The 20,195-nt window shown below is 42.7% G+C and overlaps 1 pseudogene; it reads right to left on the reverse strand.

Moving 5' to 3' along the window:
* Nucleotides 1-398: 398 nt before the first annotated feature.
* Nucleotides 399-19,687, reverse strand: LOC133063929 (5'-AMP-activated protein kinase subunit gamma-1-like; annotated as a pseudogene).
* Between the last annotated feature and the right edge of the window lie 508 nt (nt 19,688-20,195).

A 20,195-nucleotide genomic window follows, 5' to 3' on the forward strand; every position in this document is an offset into this window, starting at 1 on the left:
AACTGAGCAACTTCACTTTCACTTTTCACTTTCAGTCAAGCTAAAGCTTGGTCAATTTTATCTTTTAAAAAAATTATTAATTATGTTGATCCTTTTTATTGTGCTTTTTAGTCTTCATTTCATTTCTTTATGCTCCAATCTTTTTTTTATTTCTTTCTTTCTGCTAATTTGGCGCTTGGTTTGTTCTTCTCTTTCTAGTTCCTTGAGGTATACAGTTTTCAGGAGGGGCACAGAGCTCATGGTTTGCCCAGAAAGGGGGATATGAATAAGAGAACAGGAGCTAGCATGAGCTAGGCTAAAAGTTTTTCTGAGTATTGTGAGGATAAGGACACCTAAAAATTTATTGTCCTTCCTTTCCCCTTGCCTTCTCAGCTCCCAGGTCGGAGGGGAGGGGGCTCCTAAGCAAGGAATAGCCGCCAGGTTTCTTCTATGATTCCCAGAGCTTTGGGCAGGCAGTGAGTCGGGCACATGACTGCTTCCCCCGGCTCAGGGCAGCTTCTCTCTGCCTGTATCACTATGACAGATAGTGACACAGTTCCCTTGATCACATCATTCTCATCCACCACCACAAGTCTGTGAATCCCTGCTTCCACTAACCTGTTGAGAAAGGTCTCCAGAGTCTCATGCAGGTAGCACTTAAAGCTACATTTAAAGTAATATGATCGATTTTTCAGGGCTTTGACTACAGACCCATCTAGGTTGTGGTGGGTCTTTTATGCTGCCTGATGGATAGCATCAGTGAAGAAGGAAATGGTAACCCACTCTTGTGTTCTTGCCTGGGAAATCCCATGGACAGAGAAATCCCATGGCTACAGTCCAGAGGATCCCAAAGAGTCAGGCGTGACAGAAGTGACTTAGCACGGATAATATCAAACGTGGAATAGATGTTCACCACACAACCTTCCTCATTCACTGGCAGATGGTGTACAAAGATGCCCAGAGCCATGTCGATGGGGTCATAGTGCAGAACATAGCAATGTTGGCATAGAAGCTAGTCTTCTATTAGACATAGACATGAATTCTGGCTTAAGAACTCAGTGATAAACACTTTGAGAAACTTGAGAATGCACTTGTGGGTGAGGATGTACAAGACATTGCTTGATTTTGGGTCAATAACTGGCAGCCTGTGGATCTTGTTTTGAATTAATGAAAAGACAGCATCAAACAAGTTGGCATTAGGAGAAATGCAGACAAGTGGTTTAAAGAAGTCCTGTATTTACACCTCCTTACAAGTTTCTGTCTTGTATTCTTCCAGTTCATAGCTCTGTACCAAGGCTGATTTATAGTAATACTGCAGAATATTGATGAAATTGGTGATATCCCACATGCCCACAAGTCCTTGCTTTTTAGTATCCCAGAAAGAGGCAGCTTGTATACCTGCAGGAAGTACAACCAAACTGGAGCTTGTGAGAATCAGGTCATAGCAGCCAGAAACTTTATAAAGGAAGGCTAGATGCTATTGATGGATTCTGGCGTCTCTCTCTTTTGTAATTAATTGATTTTATTTATTTTTGGCATGCAGGACCTTTGTTGTGGCACATGGCATTTTTCGTTTAGTGTGAGGGCTCTTCCTTGTGGGATGTGGGCCTCTCTCCAGGTGTGGGGGAGTGGACTCCAAAATGCCTGGGCTCAGCAACTGCCACATGTGAGCTCTGTAGTTCTGGCATCTGGCCGTAGTTGCCCCACCACATGTGGGATCTTAGTTCCCGACCAGAGATTGAACCTGTACCCCCTGTGTTGGAAGATGGATTCTTAACCACTGGACCCTCAGGGAAGTCCTGATTCTGGAGTCTCTTGAGGAAATTCATTTTTCCAGAGTTGGAAACTCTCAAGAAGTGACCATCTCCATTGCAAGAGGCCCTGGCTGGGTTCATTTGCTCTAGAGACCTCATTTTCTTTTTTTTATTATAAAGGTATTTATTGCTTTCGGGCTTCCCTCATGGTTCAGATGGTGAAGAATCTGCCTGCAATGTGAGAGACCTAGGTTCGATCTCTGGGTTGGGAAGATCCCCTGGAAAAGGGAATGGCTACCCCCTCCAATATTCTTGCCTGGAGACTCCCATGGACAGAGGAGCCTGGCGGGCTACGTGCAGTTCATGGGATCACAAAAGACTCCAACACAACTTAGCGACTAAACAATTACAACAACAACAAAATAGATAGTGTATTTCCTGTGTTTCATGAACTTAACTAGTTGCTATTATAGGTACAATAAGAATTAATCCTGTTTTCTGACCTCCTGAGAAAAATATTTTAAGGTAAGTGTTAGTCGTGTCCAACTCTTTCTGGAACCCATGGACTGTAGCCCACCAGGCGCCTCTGTCCAGGTAAGGAATTGCCTATTCATTGAGCACGACTCAATAACTGGAGTTGACTCTTGATAAACCAGGGAACAGTCAGGCACAGTGGGTAAATTATGTTCTGTCATCTTATAATTCTTAATAATTCAGCTGTCATTCTAGACTTTTTTGTGTCTTTGTCTGGAGAATGGAGAGAAATAAAATTTAGGCTGCTATTCCAGACAAGGTAAAAATCTGGAGTGTCGGGGGAAGAAAAGGCTTCTAAAGAAGCCTTCTAAAAGCTTCCTTCTAAAGCTTCTAAAGGAAAGGCTTCTAGAAGACTCTAAAATTGGGTGCTGCAGGGTGAATCAAAGTTCACGAAGGTGACACAGGGAGAAAGGGCATTCTAGACAGAAGGAACAAGATGGACACAGATCACAGATAGAAAACATCTTCAATGGGAATAGAGAGGCTGCGTGCATTTGTGAGAAGGAGTTCAGGAAGGCAGATTGAAGGGGCATGGTGGGGGCCGGGTAACATGGTGTCCTTAAGAGTTAGACAAGCCTGGGACCAAACTCCTGCTTGGCCTCTAGTTAGCTCTGCAACCTTGAGCAAGTACCTCTGTAATATTCATAATTCCCTATCTGTAAATTCATAAGAACAAACCAGTACCTACCTCCTAGGGTTACTTACTGTTAGCTGGAAATAAGAGAGTCCATTTAAAATGCTTAAAATGACACTTGATCGTGAGTGTCATTTAAGGGCTCAGTCAATAGAAGTGTGTGGTTGCTATTGTTCCTGTCATACTAGTAACAATGTGTGTGTGGGCATACACACTAATAACAATAGTTCTTTTATGGGAACCAAGGGACTAGATTATGAAATGGTTTAGAGACCATGTTCAAGAGTACAGGCTTTTTCTTTTAGGTCAATGTTTCTAAAATGTGGTCAATTAATCTATAAAATTAACAGTCCTCAAGCAGCTTCTGTGGCAAAAGCAACAAAAAGATACCTGTTCAAAAATTTTATGAATTTGAGATGGAAGAAAAATTATCAAATACCATTATGCTCTTAAAAAGGGTTCACACATAGAGATGGCTCAAATTGGACAGACCCTTAAGGTATAGCTAAAATTATTAGGCTATAGTTTATTTCAGTTATATCATTGGAATATTATTGTTTATGTGTGTAAGGTTTGCATTTTTTTCTTGTTACTATTGTGTTGTGTTATGACTCTGATTAACAAAAATAGATTAATGACTGAAAAAGTGATTCATTGAAGTGTAAAAGCAATGATAAAAATAGTACAAAAACTACAATTCAGAATCGTAATTAGTGAACAGGATTTCAGGATCTGTTGGAACAAGAGCATCTGTGAGCATGATAAATTCCCTCAAGCAGCTGAAAGGGAAAGTGTGAATGGGAAGGGTGGCTATGGATATCTAAAAACAGGACTTTATTGAACCAGGGGTTTATTCCCCTCCTGTCTCCAGGGTACACTCTGTATTAGAAAACTCTGTCAGAATGCTTTGTGATGCTCTCAGAGGTTTCACATCACTTCTGAAACAGAATAACCTGGAGACTTCCCTGGTGGCCCAGTGGTTAAGATTCCTTTTTTTTAAAGCAGGGAGCACGGGTTTGATCCCAGGTCAGGGAACTAAGATCGCATATGCTATGCAGCACAACCAAAAAATAAGCAAATGAAAAAACAAAATAGAATAACCTTATAGGTCAACCTGGAGAAGGAAATGGCACCCCACTCCACTATTCTTGCTTGGAAGATTCCATGGACAGAGGAGCCTGGCAGGGCTACAGTCCGTGGGGTCACAAAGAGTCGGACACAACTGAGCATGCTTGCGTATGGGTCAACCAGTAGTTTTTCCTGAACCAGGCACAAAATAGTATTTTCTGGTATGAAATTGATTTATTTTATTTCTAAATGCGAAGAGGCCAAAACAGTAGCATCCACAGATGCAAGCCATGCTAGGGCCAACATGTTTATAAAACTGGCCTCAAACTCAGGACAAATAAAATGCTGGGAGAGGAAGCCAGAGCAGTCATGGGCAAACCTAACATCAGGACCAGATGCTGCATGGTACAAATGACACGCAGAGACGCGGGACTCTTCTTATTGTAACGACGACAGCCAGATTTTGTTTTCAGTTCAGTTCAGTCCCTCAGTCGTGTCCAACTCCTTGCGACCCCATGGACTGCAGCACGCCAGGCTTCCCTGTCCATCACCAACTCCCGGAGCCCACTTACACTCATGTCCATTAACTCGGTGATGCCGTCCAACCGTCTCATCCTCTGTCGTCCCCTTCTCCTCCTGCCTTCAATCTTTCCCAGCATCAGGGTCTTTTTAAAATTTTTTTAAATAGTTGAGTAATTTATTTTGTTTTACAGTTAAGTAAAACTATAAAGCAAAACTATATTTTGTTTTTATTTGAGTAAAACCACAGAAAGGGAAAGATATACTCAACTGAATGCAGAGTTCCAGAGAATAGCAAGGAGAGATAAGAAGGCCTTCTTAAATGAACAACTCAAAGATATACAGGGAAGCAATAGAATGGGAAAGACTAGAGATCTCTTCAAGAAAACTGAAAATATCAAGGGAACATTTCATGCAAGAATGAGCACAGTAAAGGACAGAAATGATGAGGACCTAACAGAAGCAGAAGAGATTAAGAAGAGGTGGCAAGAATACACAGAAGAACTATACAGGAAAGATCTTAAGGACCTGAATAATCACGATGATGTGGTCACTTACGTAGAGCCAGACATCCTGAAGTGTGAAGTCATGTGGGCCTTAGGAAGCATCACTATGAACAAAGCTAGTGGAGGTGATGGAATTCCAGCTGAGCTATTTTAAATACTAAAAGATAATGCTGTTAAAGTGCTTCACTCAATATGTCAGCAAACTTGAAAACTCAGCAATGGCCACAGGACTGGAAAAGGTCAGTTTTCATTCCAATCCCAAAGAAGAGCAGTGCCATAGAATGTTCAAACTAACATACAGTTGTGCTCATTTTACATGCTAGCAAAGTTATGTTCAAAATCCTACAAGCCAGGCTTCAGCAGTACTTGAATCAAGAACTTCCAGTTATATAAGCTGAGTTTAGAAAAGGCAGAGGAACCAGAGGTCAAATTGCCAACATTTGTTGGATCATGGAACAAGCAAGGGAATTCCAGAGAAACATCTACTTCTGCTTCATTGACTATGCTAAAGGCTTAGGCTGTGTGGATCACAGCGAACTATGGAAAATTCTTAAGGAGATGGGAATATCAGACTACTTTACTTGTCTCCTGTAAAACCTATATGTGGGTCAAGAAGCAACAGTTAGAATCAGACATGAAACAACTGACTGGTTCAAAATTGGGATAGGAGTACAACATGGCTGTATATTGTCACCCTGCTTATTTAACTTATATGCAGTGTGTGTGTGTGTGTGTGTGTTAGTCACTCAGTCATGCAGAAATGCTGGGTTGGATGAATCACAAGCTGGAATCAAGATTGCCAGGAGAAATATCAAGGTCTCAAATGATGCAGATGATACCAATCTAATCGCAGAAAGTGAAGAGAAACTAAAGAGCCTCTTGTTGAGGGCAAAAGAGAAGAGTGAAAAAGGTGGCTCAAAACTCAGCATTACAAAAATTAAGATCATGCCATTCAATCCTATCACTTCATGGAAAATAGAAGGAAAAAAAAATGGAAACAGTGGCAGATTTTCTTTTCTTGGGCTCTAAAATCACTGAGGATGGTGACTGCAGCCACGAAATTAAAAGATGCTTGCTCCTTGGAAGGAAAACTATGACAAACCTCGACAACGTCTTAAAAAGCAGAGATATCACTTTGCCTACAAAGGGCCATATAATCAGAGCTATGATTATTCTAGTAATCATGTATGGTTGTGAGAGTTGGGCCATAAAGAAGGCTGAGCACCCAAAAATTGATGCTTTCGAATTTTGGTGCTGGAGACTCTTAAGAGTCCCCCTAGACTGCAAGGAGATCAAACAGGTCAATCCTAAAGGAAATCAACCCTGGATATTCATTGGAAGGACTGATGCTGAAGTTGAAGCTCCAATACTTTGGTCACCTGATGGGAAGAGTTGACTCATTGGAATAGACCCTGATGCTGGGAAAAACTGAAGGTGAAAGGAAAAGGGATGAGGATGAGACGGTTAGGTAGCATCACCAACTCAATGGACATGAGTTTGAGCAAACTCCAGGAGACAGTGGAGGACTGAGGAGTCCAGCATGCTACAGTCCATGGGGTTGGAAAGAGTCGGACATGACTTAATGACTGAACAGCGACAACAAGAAAACCACTAATGGGAACAGAATAAACCAGCTCTTTGCATCTCTTTGGAACCTATATGAAAGAGAAAGACATACCTTATAATTTTGAATTCTCATTATCAATTCATCTAATATTTTTGTGAGATATGATGCAGATTAGAAGAGTATTTGAGGTCATGCTGATGGAGGACCAGACATGTGTCCAGCAAAGAAAGGTTTGGCATGTCGGTATCTACTTTTTTAAAAAAGTATTTATTTGTTTATGTTTTGGCTGCCTCAGGCCTTGGCTGCCTCTCATCTCAGAGGATGAGATGGTTGGATGGCATCACCAACTTGACGGACATGAGTTTGAGCAAGCTCCAGGAGTTGGTGATGGACAGGGAAGCCTGGCATGCTGTAGTCCATGCGGTCGCAAGGCATCAGACATGACTGAGTGACTGAACTGAACTGAACTAAACGGGTCTTAGTTGTGTCAGGCAGGCTCAGTAGTTGTGGCTTATAGGTTTAATTGACCATGGGGCATGTTGGATCCTACTTCACCAACCATATTGGGACCCACGCCCCCTGCATTGGAAGGCAGATTCTTAACACTGGAGCACCAAGGAACTTCCTGTATCTATTGTTACAAAAATGTACAACCACTTCAAAACCTCATCACTTAAATAATAGGAATCTATTAATCTCATGAGTCTGTTAGCCATTGGAGTGGTTCTTCTCATCTCAGCTAGGCTTACCCTGGTGTCAGTGACAAGATGTGAGCAGGACCAGCTGTGTATATTGTGGAGCTCAGAGCAAAATGCCAGGCCCCTTATTTAGACATTATGAAGAATTTTAAAGTAATGCCAACAGCACATTAAACCAAGCATGGGGTCTTTCTTTACCATCGGACCCTGTGTGACTGCAAAGGCCAAGAGCCGTGAAGCCAGACCTAGCTGTGGGTCATCGTGGAGGCAGCTCTGCTGCCCTCAGCTGGGTTCTTCCCTGTGTCTGAGTAGCAGTGTGGCTAGTCTGGGTTAGCCTTGGGTGGACGGCGGGGGTAGCTATCCTTTGTCCATCTCATCCTTTAGCAGGCTGACCCAAGCGTGTGCATGTGGCAGAGGGACGGGGGAAGGACAAGCAAGCCCAAACACGCTGGCACTTCTCAGGCCTCCGCTTTGTCACATTTGCTACCATCCCACTGGGTCACCGGTGGGCTTCCCAGGGGGCACTAGTGGTAAAGAAATCACCTGTCCATGAGAGATTCAGCTTCGATCCCTGGGTCGGGAAGATCCCCTGGAGGAGGGCACAGTAACCCACTCAGGTATTCTTGTCTGGGGAATCCCATGGATGGAGAAGCCTGGTAGGCTGCAGTCCATGGGGCTGCACAGAGTCGACATGACTGGAACAACTTAGCAAGCACACACGCATGCACGCATGCATGCACATTGGGTCCCAGCAACTCCTATGGCCAACCCAGAAGTAGAGTGGAAGGATGCTACCACCCTATGACAAAGGGGTGAAGAATTAGGGCCACTTTTGCCTTGTACCTCCCTCAACTACTCAAAACTAGCTCTACCCTGGTGCTAAAATTGCACACTGTTTTATTTACTAAGTACAGTTAAGAATGGTGATCTTCACAAAGTGAAGAAAAAGGAACGAAAATTGTTAGCATCATCAAATCTCTATGATGGAGCATATGTCTTTCCCATGTGTCTTGTGAAGAAATGGGTGGCATGGACTAAAACTGTGTTTCTACCCTAAAGTGTGCTGGCTATCCAGGGGGAATGTACTCATGTGAAAAACTAAAACAAGGGAGGAGAGAAAATTTCTTTATAACACTAATAATGCCAGGAAAAACCAGAGACCAGAAATCATCCTTGTTGTCCTTACCAGGGTTGTGAGGAAATGTTATCTCAAAGGTTTCCAATGGGTGTCAACGTGCCATGGGCAGCAGGTTGAAAATCTCAAACCTCTCATTTCAACTTCATCAGATATTCAGTGCAGAAGATAACACATCAGGAAATTGAACTGTGATGCAAGAGGCTTTGTCAGCCAGCACCGAGTCTTCCCTAACACTTGATTTTTGTCCATTTTCTGGAGAAAGACATCAGTGACATTGGGCATATTTAAAAACCATTCAATGTGCCAGAAAACATGGAGAAATTCTTTCCTGAGCTGAACGAAAACAGAAAACTTTAGAAATTCGTTTGCAACTATCATCCAAGTTAAAACATCCAAGGACTTCCCTGGTGGTCCAGTGGTTGAGAATCTGCCTGCCAACGCAGGGGACATGGGTTCGATCCCTGGTCAGAGAAGATCCCACATGCCACGGGGCAACTAGGCTGGTGCCCCATAACTAATGAGCTCGAGTTCTAGAGCTCACATGTTACAACTACTAAAACCTGCACACCTAGAGTCCATGCTCCCTAACAAGAAAAGCCATGGTGATGGGAAGGCCGTGCACGGCAACTAGAGAGTCCCCTCCTCCCCACAACGAGAGAAAACCCATGTGCAGCAAAGAAGAACCAGCACAGCATAAATAATAAATATTTTTAAGAATCCAACCATACAGCCTTTGACTTAACTGCTTGTAAAATTGACCTTCAGTGAGAGACTTCACCGCTGTTTCTAGGTAAATATCCCCATCCGAAATACACACAACACAGTGTGTAGGGCCACCGAGCATTTGCTGCCCATCATTCTTAGTCATGGGCTTCCCAGGTGGCACTAGGTAAAGAATCTGCCTGCCAATGCAGGAGATGCGGGTTCCATCCCTGGGTCGGGAAGATCCCCTGCAGTAGGAAATGGCAATCCACTCCAGTATTCTTGTCTGGGAAATCCCATGGCCAGAGGAGCCTGGCAGGTCTCAAAGATTTGAACATGACTGAGTGACTGAGAAAGCATGCATTTGTAATTTTGCTTTCTAATTTAGCAGAGCAAGAAAAATGGAATCTGTCATTAATCCAGATATACCTATACATGTGTATATTATATACTCTGAAGATTGATGGCAAATAATAGTATCCTTTTTGCTGATTTGTTATTCCTCACCATTCTGCCTTTGCTATTTCAACTTTCTACCCAAACTCTGGATCTGAGTATATTTGAATACTTCTTTTTAGTAAGCCTGGTATACGGCACTATCTAAACTCTTGCTTCCTGTTATCCAAAATTCAGGTACCAAGTGTATGTATCCCTTGCTATATGAACTTGACTTCCAAACCCAAGGTCAGAAGATAAATAGGTTTGATAACAAGGGATACTTGAATACTATGAATCTTAAGTTATATATTAATTTTATTATTTAAAATTTTTGTGACTGTTTACCTAAAATTGGAGGTTTTCATATGCTCCAGGCAGCTAATAAGTGGTTATTAAACACTGAAAATTTAAGAAACACTCCTTTCCTTTAGGGAATGGGAAGGGGTGGAGATCATTGAAAGAAATTTTAAATAAACGGGAAAATATAATCAGATCTGCATTTTCAGATTATTCAGTAAGATAGTGTTGAGTTTGGAAGATGGCACATAAAATTCCATACTGGGGACTTCCCTGATGGCCCAGTGGTTAGGAATCCACCTGCCAATGCAGAGGACACGGGTTTGATCCCTGGTCCAGGAAGATCCAACATGCTATGGAGCACCTAAGCTTGGGCACCACAGTTCCTAAGCTTGCATGCCACAACTACTAAAGCCTAAGCTTTAGTGTGTATGCGTAGAGCCTGAACTCCTCAACAAGAGAAGCAATGAGAAGTCTGTGCACTGCACCTAGAGAGTACCCCTGCTCACTACAACTAGAGAAAGTGCCACACGCAGGAACAAAGACCGGCCATAAATTCATTAATCAAAATAAGTAAACAAATGGAGGTACCTGTGTTCCCAAAAAACTACTGAAAAAAAAAAAAAACTTGATACTGGCAGACTTTATTCTTTCTACAAATACTTAGGTACCTACTGAACAGAGCTTGTATTGGAGGATACAGGAATGGGAAGATTGCAATAGGGGTCTATAGTGGAAGTGACCACTATTCACACAAATTACCCAACAATTAAGGCACAATTGTGTTAAGTCCTGATGACGAATCAGGAGTGGCTCAGAGAGGTGGCGTGGAGATGGAAACCGTTCTTAGAGAAAGATGAGACCTGAAGGTGAGAGAGGAAGGAGATGAAAGATGATTCCAGTTTTCTGGTTTAGAGCCTGAGGTTATTGACAGAAAAAGGAGGATGGATTTAAGAGGAAGTGATTTGCCCTCTTTTGATAATTAAGTGATGTGCTGTGCTGAGTCACTCAGTTGTGTCCTTCTCTTCTTGACCTATAGCCCACCAGGCTCCTCTGTCCTTGGGGATTTTCCAGGCAAGAATACTGGAGTGGGTTGTCATGCCCTCCTCCAGGGGATCTTCCCAACCCAGGGATCAAGCTCAGGTCTCCCACATGGCAGGAGAATTCTTCACCATCTGTGCCACTAAGTGATAGACATGATGAATTTGAACTGCCTGTGAGATATGCAGGATAGTTGTCTAGAAGGCAGGTGTGTATTTAAATGTGGAGAGAGAAATCTGAGCTGCAGGTACATATTTGGGGATGGACTGGTAGCTATGGAGACTGACTCAGCTTATCCACTATCCTTAATAGCTTCTCCTCTGGCCTCAGTCAAGGCTATAGACAACTGTTTCTGCAGGGCAAGGTATTTTTTTTCAACCAGCTTCCATCTCTTAACTTCCACTTTGAACCTCCCTACTTTGGTTTAGCCTTTATAGTTTTCTCCTGCCTTGAATCTATATATTTCCATTATGAATTTTTTTTTTCTTTTTGGTTGCTCAACTTCCATTCACTCTACTTCTGCTAAAGGCTTCTGGGCTTTGCTTGAGGCTTCACCTTCCCCCACCACTCTAATCCTATGTAGTTCTGGTAATACTGATTCCACCCTGAATTTGGGGCAGGAGAATCTATGCCTGTGATAGAGGCCTGGCTAACCAAAGTCTCCTGGTGATAGTGATTACCTCAGGGTTGATCGCATGATCAGAGTAGGAAAATAAAAAAGAGATGCCATGAAAGCTTTGCTGAGACTTCTGGCATAAAGTCAGGGGTTCTTTCCCTCTTAATGTAAACCAAAAAGAACATAACGGTAACATTTCTACAATAGTCTTGTAGCCATAAGGCTTTTGAGAACAGAGCGAATACTGTGAGAGAAGCCTGAGAATGAAGAAAATGGATCTTGGTGATCTTGTTGAATTCTGTCTTTTACTTAGGGAATTTAACCCATTGACATTGATTGTGATTACTGTTTCCTCCTGTTGAATTTCTTTATTTTTATTCATTTAATACAGTGGTTCTCAGATACATAAGTCTGACCCCATCCCACAGATGCTAATTCATTTGGTCTGGGGTGTGCTCTGGCTGTTAGTATTTTTTTAATTAATTTGTATTGGCCTATAGTTGCGTTACAATGTTGAGTTAGTTTATACTGTCCAGCAAAGTGTATCAGCCGTACATGTACCTATCTCTCTCTTTTTTTCTTTCTTTCCCATTTAGATCACTAGAGAGCTTTGAGTAGAGTTCCCTGTGCTATATAATAGGTTCTCACTGGTTATCTCTTTTATACATAATATCAGTAGTGTATATACAGCAATCCCAGTCTCCCAGTTCATCTCACGGCCCCTTCCCCCTTGGTATCCACATGTTTGTTCTCTATGTCTGTGTCTCTATTTCTACTTTGCAAATAGGACCATCTGTACCATTTTTCTAGATTCCACATGTATGTATTAATATGCGATATGTTTTTCTCTGACTTATTTCATTCTGTATGGCAGTCTCTAGGTCCATCCACATCTCTACAAATGACCCAATTTCATTCCTTTTTATGGCTGAGGAATATTCTATTGTACACATGGCCCACATCTTCTTTGTCCATTCCTCTGTTGATGGCCATTTAGTGGCCTTTGGTATTTTAAAAACTTCCCCACGTTGTATATGCAGCCAGTTTTGAGAATTCCACACCTAGCAGTCACTCTTGATTTTTTTAAAATGTTTATTGTAAAATACCACATGTACAGAAATATAAGACACTCAGGAAAAAAACATAAAGCAAACAAAACTCAACTTTACCTTGAGAAATGAAATATTACTGGTACCCCAGAGCCTCCTGCATGCTCCATTTCAGTTCATCTTAAATCTCCTGCCAGATATCTTCTATCAATACCTAGGCTTACTCTATGTCTTCAGCATCCTTGGAGCAATTCAAGCCATAACCTGCTTTCAAACCCCTTCCTGCCCTCACTCCAATGTTGAATGAAGTCTTATGAAATTCTAGTTCTAGGTCTTAATTTTTCTCACAGTATACATGTCTACATTTATTTAGATATAGTCATAAGTTTTCCTAGTGTTTTTTTTTTAATTTGGCTGTGCTACATGGCATGTGGAATCTAGTTCCTTGGGATTGAACCCATGCCCCCTGCATTAGAAGGTGAAGTCTTAACCATTGAACTGCCAGGGAAGTCCTCAGTGTATTTAGACACCATGTTTCTTGTATCCACCACTCCTTTCCCTAGAATTTGCAGTGTTGGAAGCTGGAGCATTGTTAGTCCGAATGAGAACCTCTGTCCTTATTCCAGGAGCCGGTTTCTGAGATTTTTAAGGGATGGGGTAACTGTACTGCCTGATCAGGTGGTACATTTATATTCTAAGAAGACAGATATTCTCTCCTTCTTGGTAGGTACCGTGTATTCTTGGGGGCACTCCCTGCCTTCTTCTGCGGCTCCTGGAATTATTCAGAAGTGTTTATCTTGGAGAGCTGGCTAGATAGCTGTGACAGGGCCGGGCCCCAGAGACAACCTTTCCTCTTCCTCTCTGACCTCGGTCCCTATCGTTTTAGAAGCCCTTTAAGAAGGGCTCTGCTTCCCCATCCAGGCCAGCCCTCAAGTTCAGAGCCTTCTCTAGAAAAGTTATTCATGCCTTTGTTCAGAAAGTGGTCCTGGGGTCTTTATCCTGGGAACTTTCTCTGCCTGGAGCTGTCGACTAGAGGGCAGTGTCTGACCCAGCCAGGCCAAACGCAGCCTGGTACTTAATTACCTTAACAACCGTCCAGGGGAACCTCTCTCTCTCTTCATATTTGTTTATTCTAATCTTGGATTTCCCCCTGGCTTCCTTGGAAAGAGCTGCTTTTCCTCAGCAGAGTTTAGTGTCAAGTTTTCTCTACCCTAGTCTTGCCCTTGATTGGAAACTTTATAGAGTCTATCTTACAGGAATTCTTTATCATTTCTTTCTTTCTTTTTAAAAAATATTTATTTGACTGCTCCAGGTCTTATTTGCAGCACAGGGGATCTTTAGTTGTGGCATGCAAACTCTTAATTACAGCATGTGGGATCTAGTTCCCCGACCAAGGATCAAACCCAGGCTCCTGCATTGGGAATGTGGAGTCTTAGCCACTGGACCACCAGGGAAGTCCCTTCTTCATCATTTCTGATTTAATAATAGGACTCTTTCTTGTTTTTTGGCAATTATATATGCAAAAAATTTGCCAGACTATATAAATATTTTATACATAAATAATACATATTAAGTATACATAATTTTGAATATATGTGAATAATTTTGTATATATCAATAATATTTTTTCTGTCATTTTAGTGGAATTTGGGAGCACAGGAAGTAGATATCTGTGCTGAGAAAATAAAATAGTGAGACAGGCATAAGATGGCATCTTATAGGGAGTAGCTACATATTTAGCATCTACATTTGGGCCTTAATGCATACAGGAGTATACTACAGTTACTTATGTTTTTTTGGGGGGGGGCTGTGCTAGATCTTCCTTGCTACATGCAGGCTTTCTCTAGTTGTAGCAAGTAGGGGCTACTCTTTGTCGGGGTGTTCGGGCTTCTCTTTGCAGTGACTTCTCTTGTTGCAGAGCACAGGCTCGGTATTGTGGCATCAAGCTTAGTTGCTCTATGGCATGTGGATTCTTCCTGGAGCAGAGATGAAACCCATGTCCACTGTAGTGGCAGATGGATTCTTAACCACTGCACCGCCAGGGAAGTCCAGTTACTTCTATTTTAACTAATGCTCAGCTTGCTAAGGGCTTCCCTTGTGGCTCAGTTTGGTGAAGAATCCGCCTGCAATGTGGGAGACCTGAGTTCCATCCATGGGTTGGGACGATCCCCTGGAGAGAAGAATGGCTACCTACTCCAGTATTCTGACCTGGAGAAGTCCGTGGACTGTATAGTACATGGGGTTGCAAAGAGGTGGACCTGACTAAGTGACTTTCACTTTCACAACTTGCTAAATTTGTAAATCCAAAAACCGAATTTTCCCTAAGCCTTTAACCTATGACTCACAGATAATATTGTTGTATTTATAAGTCTAGCTGTATCTTATCTAAAGTTAATGACTAATTTTCATTTGTTCTTATATCAATGCTAAATTAGCATGTAAATTTGACATAGTAAATTTTCCTAAATATTTAACATCATTTACAAACATGATTAATAACATTTCCGTAGCTTTGGCATTTTAACCACAATTACAGATTTGATTCTCTTCAGTGCTTCAAACGTCTGACAAGGCAGACTTATAAATGGAATAAATAAGATTGCTAAGCACTGGAAACATTGTTTACAGACCTAATAAATCTGAAGTTATTTACTAATCCAGAAGTTTTTTAACATTCAGTTTTAGTCTGAGTCAATCAAATTCTCTTAAATATTTTTAATTAAAGTCACAAATCTTCTTAAATCACTCAAATTCTCTTAACCCAACATTCTGCCTGCTTCACCTGTTTGTAGCCTGGCAACTGAAGGCAGCAGAGGAAAAACATGCACGATTAAGCTTATTGGTTTTGCTTTAAATTTATGTCCACAAATCTCCAGTAAGTCCCTGGTACTGCTTCTAATATTAAGTTTCCCCAATATATTTACTTTCCTGTATTCCCAAGTAGCTTTTTTTTTTTTAAAAAAAAGGGCAGGATGGTTATTTATTAGCCTTTTTCACCTTTTAAAAATTATTTCTTTATTATTTATTTTTTCAGCTGCACCGTGTGGCTTGTGGGAGCTCAGTTCTCCAACCAAGGTCTGAACCCCAGCAGTGAAAGCCTAGAATCCTAACCGCTAGGCTACTAGGGAATTCCCTGAAACTAATATTATTTTTAATTATGGCAAAATACATATAACATAAAATTGACCATCTTAACCACCTTTTCAAGTGTCTCAGATAACTTTTCACAATTTGTCTCTCACTACTCTCAGTGGATGATCTCATTCACTCTGTAATTGTAAATATTGGGAGCAATTAGAAAAGAATGATTTTGTTTTCTTCCCACTGCCAGATTTGCCAGCTTGCCTACATCTGTGCCCTTTTAAGCTGCTCTCCCTCGTCTAATAGTGGAAGAACTGTTTGTGCCAACCTCTCCACCAAGCCTTGGATCCCGTCCCCCTCACCTGCTCAAGGACTCCGCACCCAACATTATCCCCATCCTGTCCTCTTCGTCAGCTTTTCCTTCTACTCATCCTTTCCATCAGCAAGCCAGAGTGCTGTCTTTAAAAACACAAAGACTGAGTTTTCTTTGGCTTTTCCTTTCCTTCCAGCTGCTACCCCATTATGGGAAAAGTTCCTTCAAAGGCCTGTCCACACTGTTTTCTCACCACTTTACTCCATATTCTCCATTCTATTTGTGTGTGCTCAGTCACGCCTGGTTCTTTGCAACCCCATGGACTGTAGCCCGCCAGGCTCCTCTGTCCATGGGATTCTCCAGGCAAGAACACTGGAGTGGGGTGCCATTCCCTTCTCCAGGGGATCTGCCTGACCCCGGAATTGAATTCTCATCTCTTGCATCTCTTGTATTGACAGGCAGGGTTCTTTACCACTGACGCCACCTGGGAAGCCCCCATTCTCTTTTTAACCTACTCCAATACTGGCCCCAAGCCCCATGCTTTATAGCAGTGGTCCCCAACTCTTTTGGCACCAGAGACTGGTTTTGTGGAAGACAGTTTTTTCACAGATGGGGGTGGGGGATGGTTTCAGGATGATTCAAGTGCATCACATTTATTGTGTACTTTATTTCTATTATTATTACATTGCGATATGTAATGAGATAATTATACACCGCATCATAATGCAGAATCCATGGGACCCCTGGGCTTGTTTTCCTGCAACTAGACGCTCCCTTCTGGGGGAGATGAGAGACAGCGACACCCAAAGTGTGTTGCTTATGTCCAGTCTGCTCTATAATTTTGTTTTGGTTTTTGTCACTGCGGAACACCCTGCTTCACAAAGATAGGATGTTGAACACAGAAGTGGGTTTTTCAGTGCTTTTATGGCATCTCAGGATATTCTGCCTTGACTTTAATCTAGAATGTGTGGAGATTTGAAGTTGTCTCAGACACGCTTTTCAGGCCACCATCATTTGCCATCTCAAGCAGTTGATCCTCTTCTAGCACAGACAAAGTTGATTCACCTGGCTTATTCACAAATGGGTCTCAGATCCATTCCTTCTCACTGCAGGGATTTTATGCGGTTCTGAAGTCATGCGCAAACTCTTTTGAAAAATGAGATAGGTGATCCGACAGGAGGTGAGCTCAGGCAGTGATACAAGCAATGGGGAGCAGCTGTAAATACAGATGAAACCTGGCTCTCTTGCCCGCCACTCACCTGTGCGGCCTGGCTCCTAAAAGGCCACGGACTGGTACCTGTTGGGGACCCCTACTTTAGAGGACCCTGCTCAGACCCCCCTCTGGCTTTGCCCCTCCCCACAAGGGAAACACAAACCCCTGGATTTGCCCCCTTCCTAGACCTCACTCAGGATGCCTACGACCCTGTCTCAATGGTCCCACACCAGTTCCCAGGGCCTGTGAGGGGCTGTTCCCCAAATCCAAGGGATGCAGTGTGTGCTTTTCTGTGCCTCAGAGGTGGCTACTGGCAGGAGAGGAGGGCTGGGGAAGCAAGTGTAGGTAAAACTGGACATTCATTCTGAAGGGAGGGGAGGAAAAGGGGAAGGGGAGCAGGTCAGGGGCCAAGTTCTCTTTGTGCCAGTTCATTCTGATAAGGAACTCAAGGAGGTGGAGAATTCTAAGTCTGAACCTTGCCTGCCAATATATAATGAATATAATAATATTTTATTTAGCAGTTTGTTCCATTGATATTATTTAAATATTTAGATCTGTGATGTGTAGGCCTCCACATGTGCCTTTGGCCCCATGAATGCCCGCTCCGGTCAGCCTCATGGAAGCTCTCTAGTGAAGGTCACTGATGACCTGCAGTTTGCCAGCCCAGTGGCCGCGTCTTCCTCAACCTTGCTGCAGCTTCTGACACAATGATTCACTTTCTCCTTGGTCTGCCTCCTGTTCCCTCTCCATCCGTTCATCTGTTCCTCCTCCTCTTCCCACTTACCCTAAATATGCCCCAGAGTTCAACATCACTCCACTTAAATCCTTTCCTTTGTTACCTGAGGTCTCATGTCTGTAAATACCAGCTGCTGCTGCTAAGTCACTTCAGTCGTGTCTGACTCTGTGCGACCCCATAGTCGGCAGCCTACCAGGCTCCGCCATCCCTGGGATTCTCCGGGCAAGAACACTGGAGTGGGTTGCCATTTCCCTCTCCAATGCATGCATGCATGCTAAATCACTTTAGTCGTGTCTGACTCTGTGCGACCCCAGGGACAGCAGCCCGCCAGGCTCCTCTGTCCACGGAATTCTCCAGGCAGGAATACTGGAGCGGGTTGCCATTTCCCTCTCCGTTAAGTACCAGCTATGGCCTTAGAATGCACTCCTCGTCTCCCTGCTGATCACCTCCACTTGGGTATCTAAGAGGGACTCCACAGTTTACATATCCAAATTAGAATTCTTGATTTCCCTTACCAAACCTGTCCCCCCTTACCCCAATCCCTCCGATATCTTTCCATCATCCACCTAGATATTTAATCCAAAGTGCTAGATGTTTTTCCTAATTTCTCATTACCTGACATCCCACACCCAATCAACCCATATGGAAGATAGTTGGCTCTATCGTTGTAACCTATCTTCAAACTATTCACTTCTCTTCAATTACACTGCTACCATCCTTTTCCAAGACAGTATCATCTTTCACCTTTAAGGGGCCTCTCAACTGGCTGGCCTGCCCCCAAGTGTACCCCTCCTCATTACAGACTATGAATTCTTTTCATTTTGTTTGTTTGTTTGCTGTTGGCCAAACCTCATGGGCTTGTGGGATCTTAGTTTCCTGACCAGTTGAACTTGGACCCCTGGCAGTGAAAGCGCTGAGTCCTAACCACTGGGCCACCAGGGAATTCCTGACAGACTATGCATTCTTACAGTAGCCCCAATGGGCTTTTAAAGATCATGCACCAGACCACATGATTTCCTTGTTCAAACCCTCACCCCAAATTCCCTTCACGTTAAAAATAAAACCCAAGGACTTCACTGGTGGTCCAGTGGTTAAGAATCCTCCTCCCAATGCAGGGAAAATGGGTTTGATCCTTGGTCAGGGAAGCTCAGTTGGTAAAGAATCCACATGCAATGCAGGAAACCCCAGTTCAATTCCTGAGTCGGGAAGATCCACTGGAGAAGGGATAGGCTACCTACTCCAGTATTCTTGGGCTTCTCTTGTGCCTCAGCTGGTAAAGAATCTGTCTGCAATTTGGGAGACCTGGCTTTGATCCCTGGGTTGGGAAGATCCCCTGGAGAAGGGAAAGGCTACCCACTCCAGTATTCTGGCCTGGAGAATTCCATGGTCTGTATAGTCCATGGGGTCACAAAGAGTTGGACATGACTGAGCGACTTTCACTTTCGGGGAACTAAGATTCCACATGCCATGGAGCAATTAAGCCCACATGCTTTGGAGACCACTCACCACAGCTAGAGTGCATATGCCTCAATGAAAGACCCTGCATGCTGCAACTAAGACCCATTGCAGTCAAGTAAATTAAAAAAAAAAAGAAAGAAAATCCAGACTCCTTCCCCATGGTCTTCGAGACCCTTCATGACCTGGCATCTACTTTGCTTTCAGTCTCCCCTCTCCATCGCTCACTCTGCTCCACCCGCCGTGCTGCCTCGCAGAGTCTGGAACACACCGAGCTCATTTCTGTTCCTGAAACGATGCTCTGTTTGCTGTGTGTGGTGCTTTGCTTCTGCGTGGCTTGCTCGTTCATACGTTTTAGATCTCAGTTCAGATACCTCCTCAGAGAAGTCTGCAAACTATACTCCCTTTCATGTCTATCACCTTAACTGTATTTACCTTCTGCAGAGTATTATCAATTACTTTTTAAAAATTGAAGTATAGTTGATTTACAACATTATACTAGTTTTAGGTTTACCACATAGTGATTTGGTATTTTTGTAGATTATAGTCTATTAAAAGCTGTTACAGGATAATGACTATAATTCCCTGTAGTATACCATATATCCTTGTTGCTTATCTATTTTATATATAGTAATTTGTGTCTGTTAATTCCATACCCCTAACTTGTCCCTCCTCTGCTTCCCTCTTTCCTTTGGTAACCACTAGTTTATTTTCTATATTTGTGATTCTGTTTCGGTTTTGCACATGCATTCGTTTGTATTATTTTATAGATTTCATATACATGCGATATACAGCATTTGTCTTTCTTTATCTGACTTACTTCACTAAGCATGATATTCTCTAAGTCCATCCACATT

The sequence above is a fragment of the Dama dama genome, chromosome 10 (genome assembly GCF_033118175.1).
Source record: "Dama dama isolate Ldn47 chromosome 10, ASM3311817v1, whole genome shotgun sequence".
Classification (NCBI taxonomy): domain Eukaryota; kingdom Metazoa; phylum Chordata; class Mammalia; order Artiodactyla; family Cervidae; genus Dama; species Dama dama.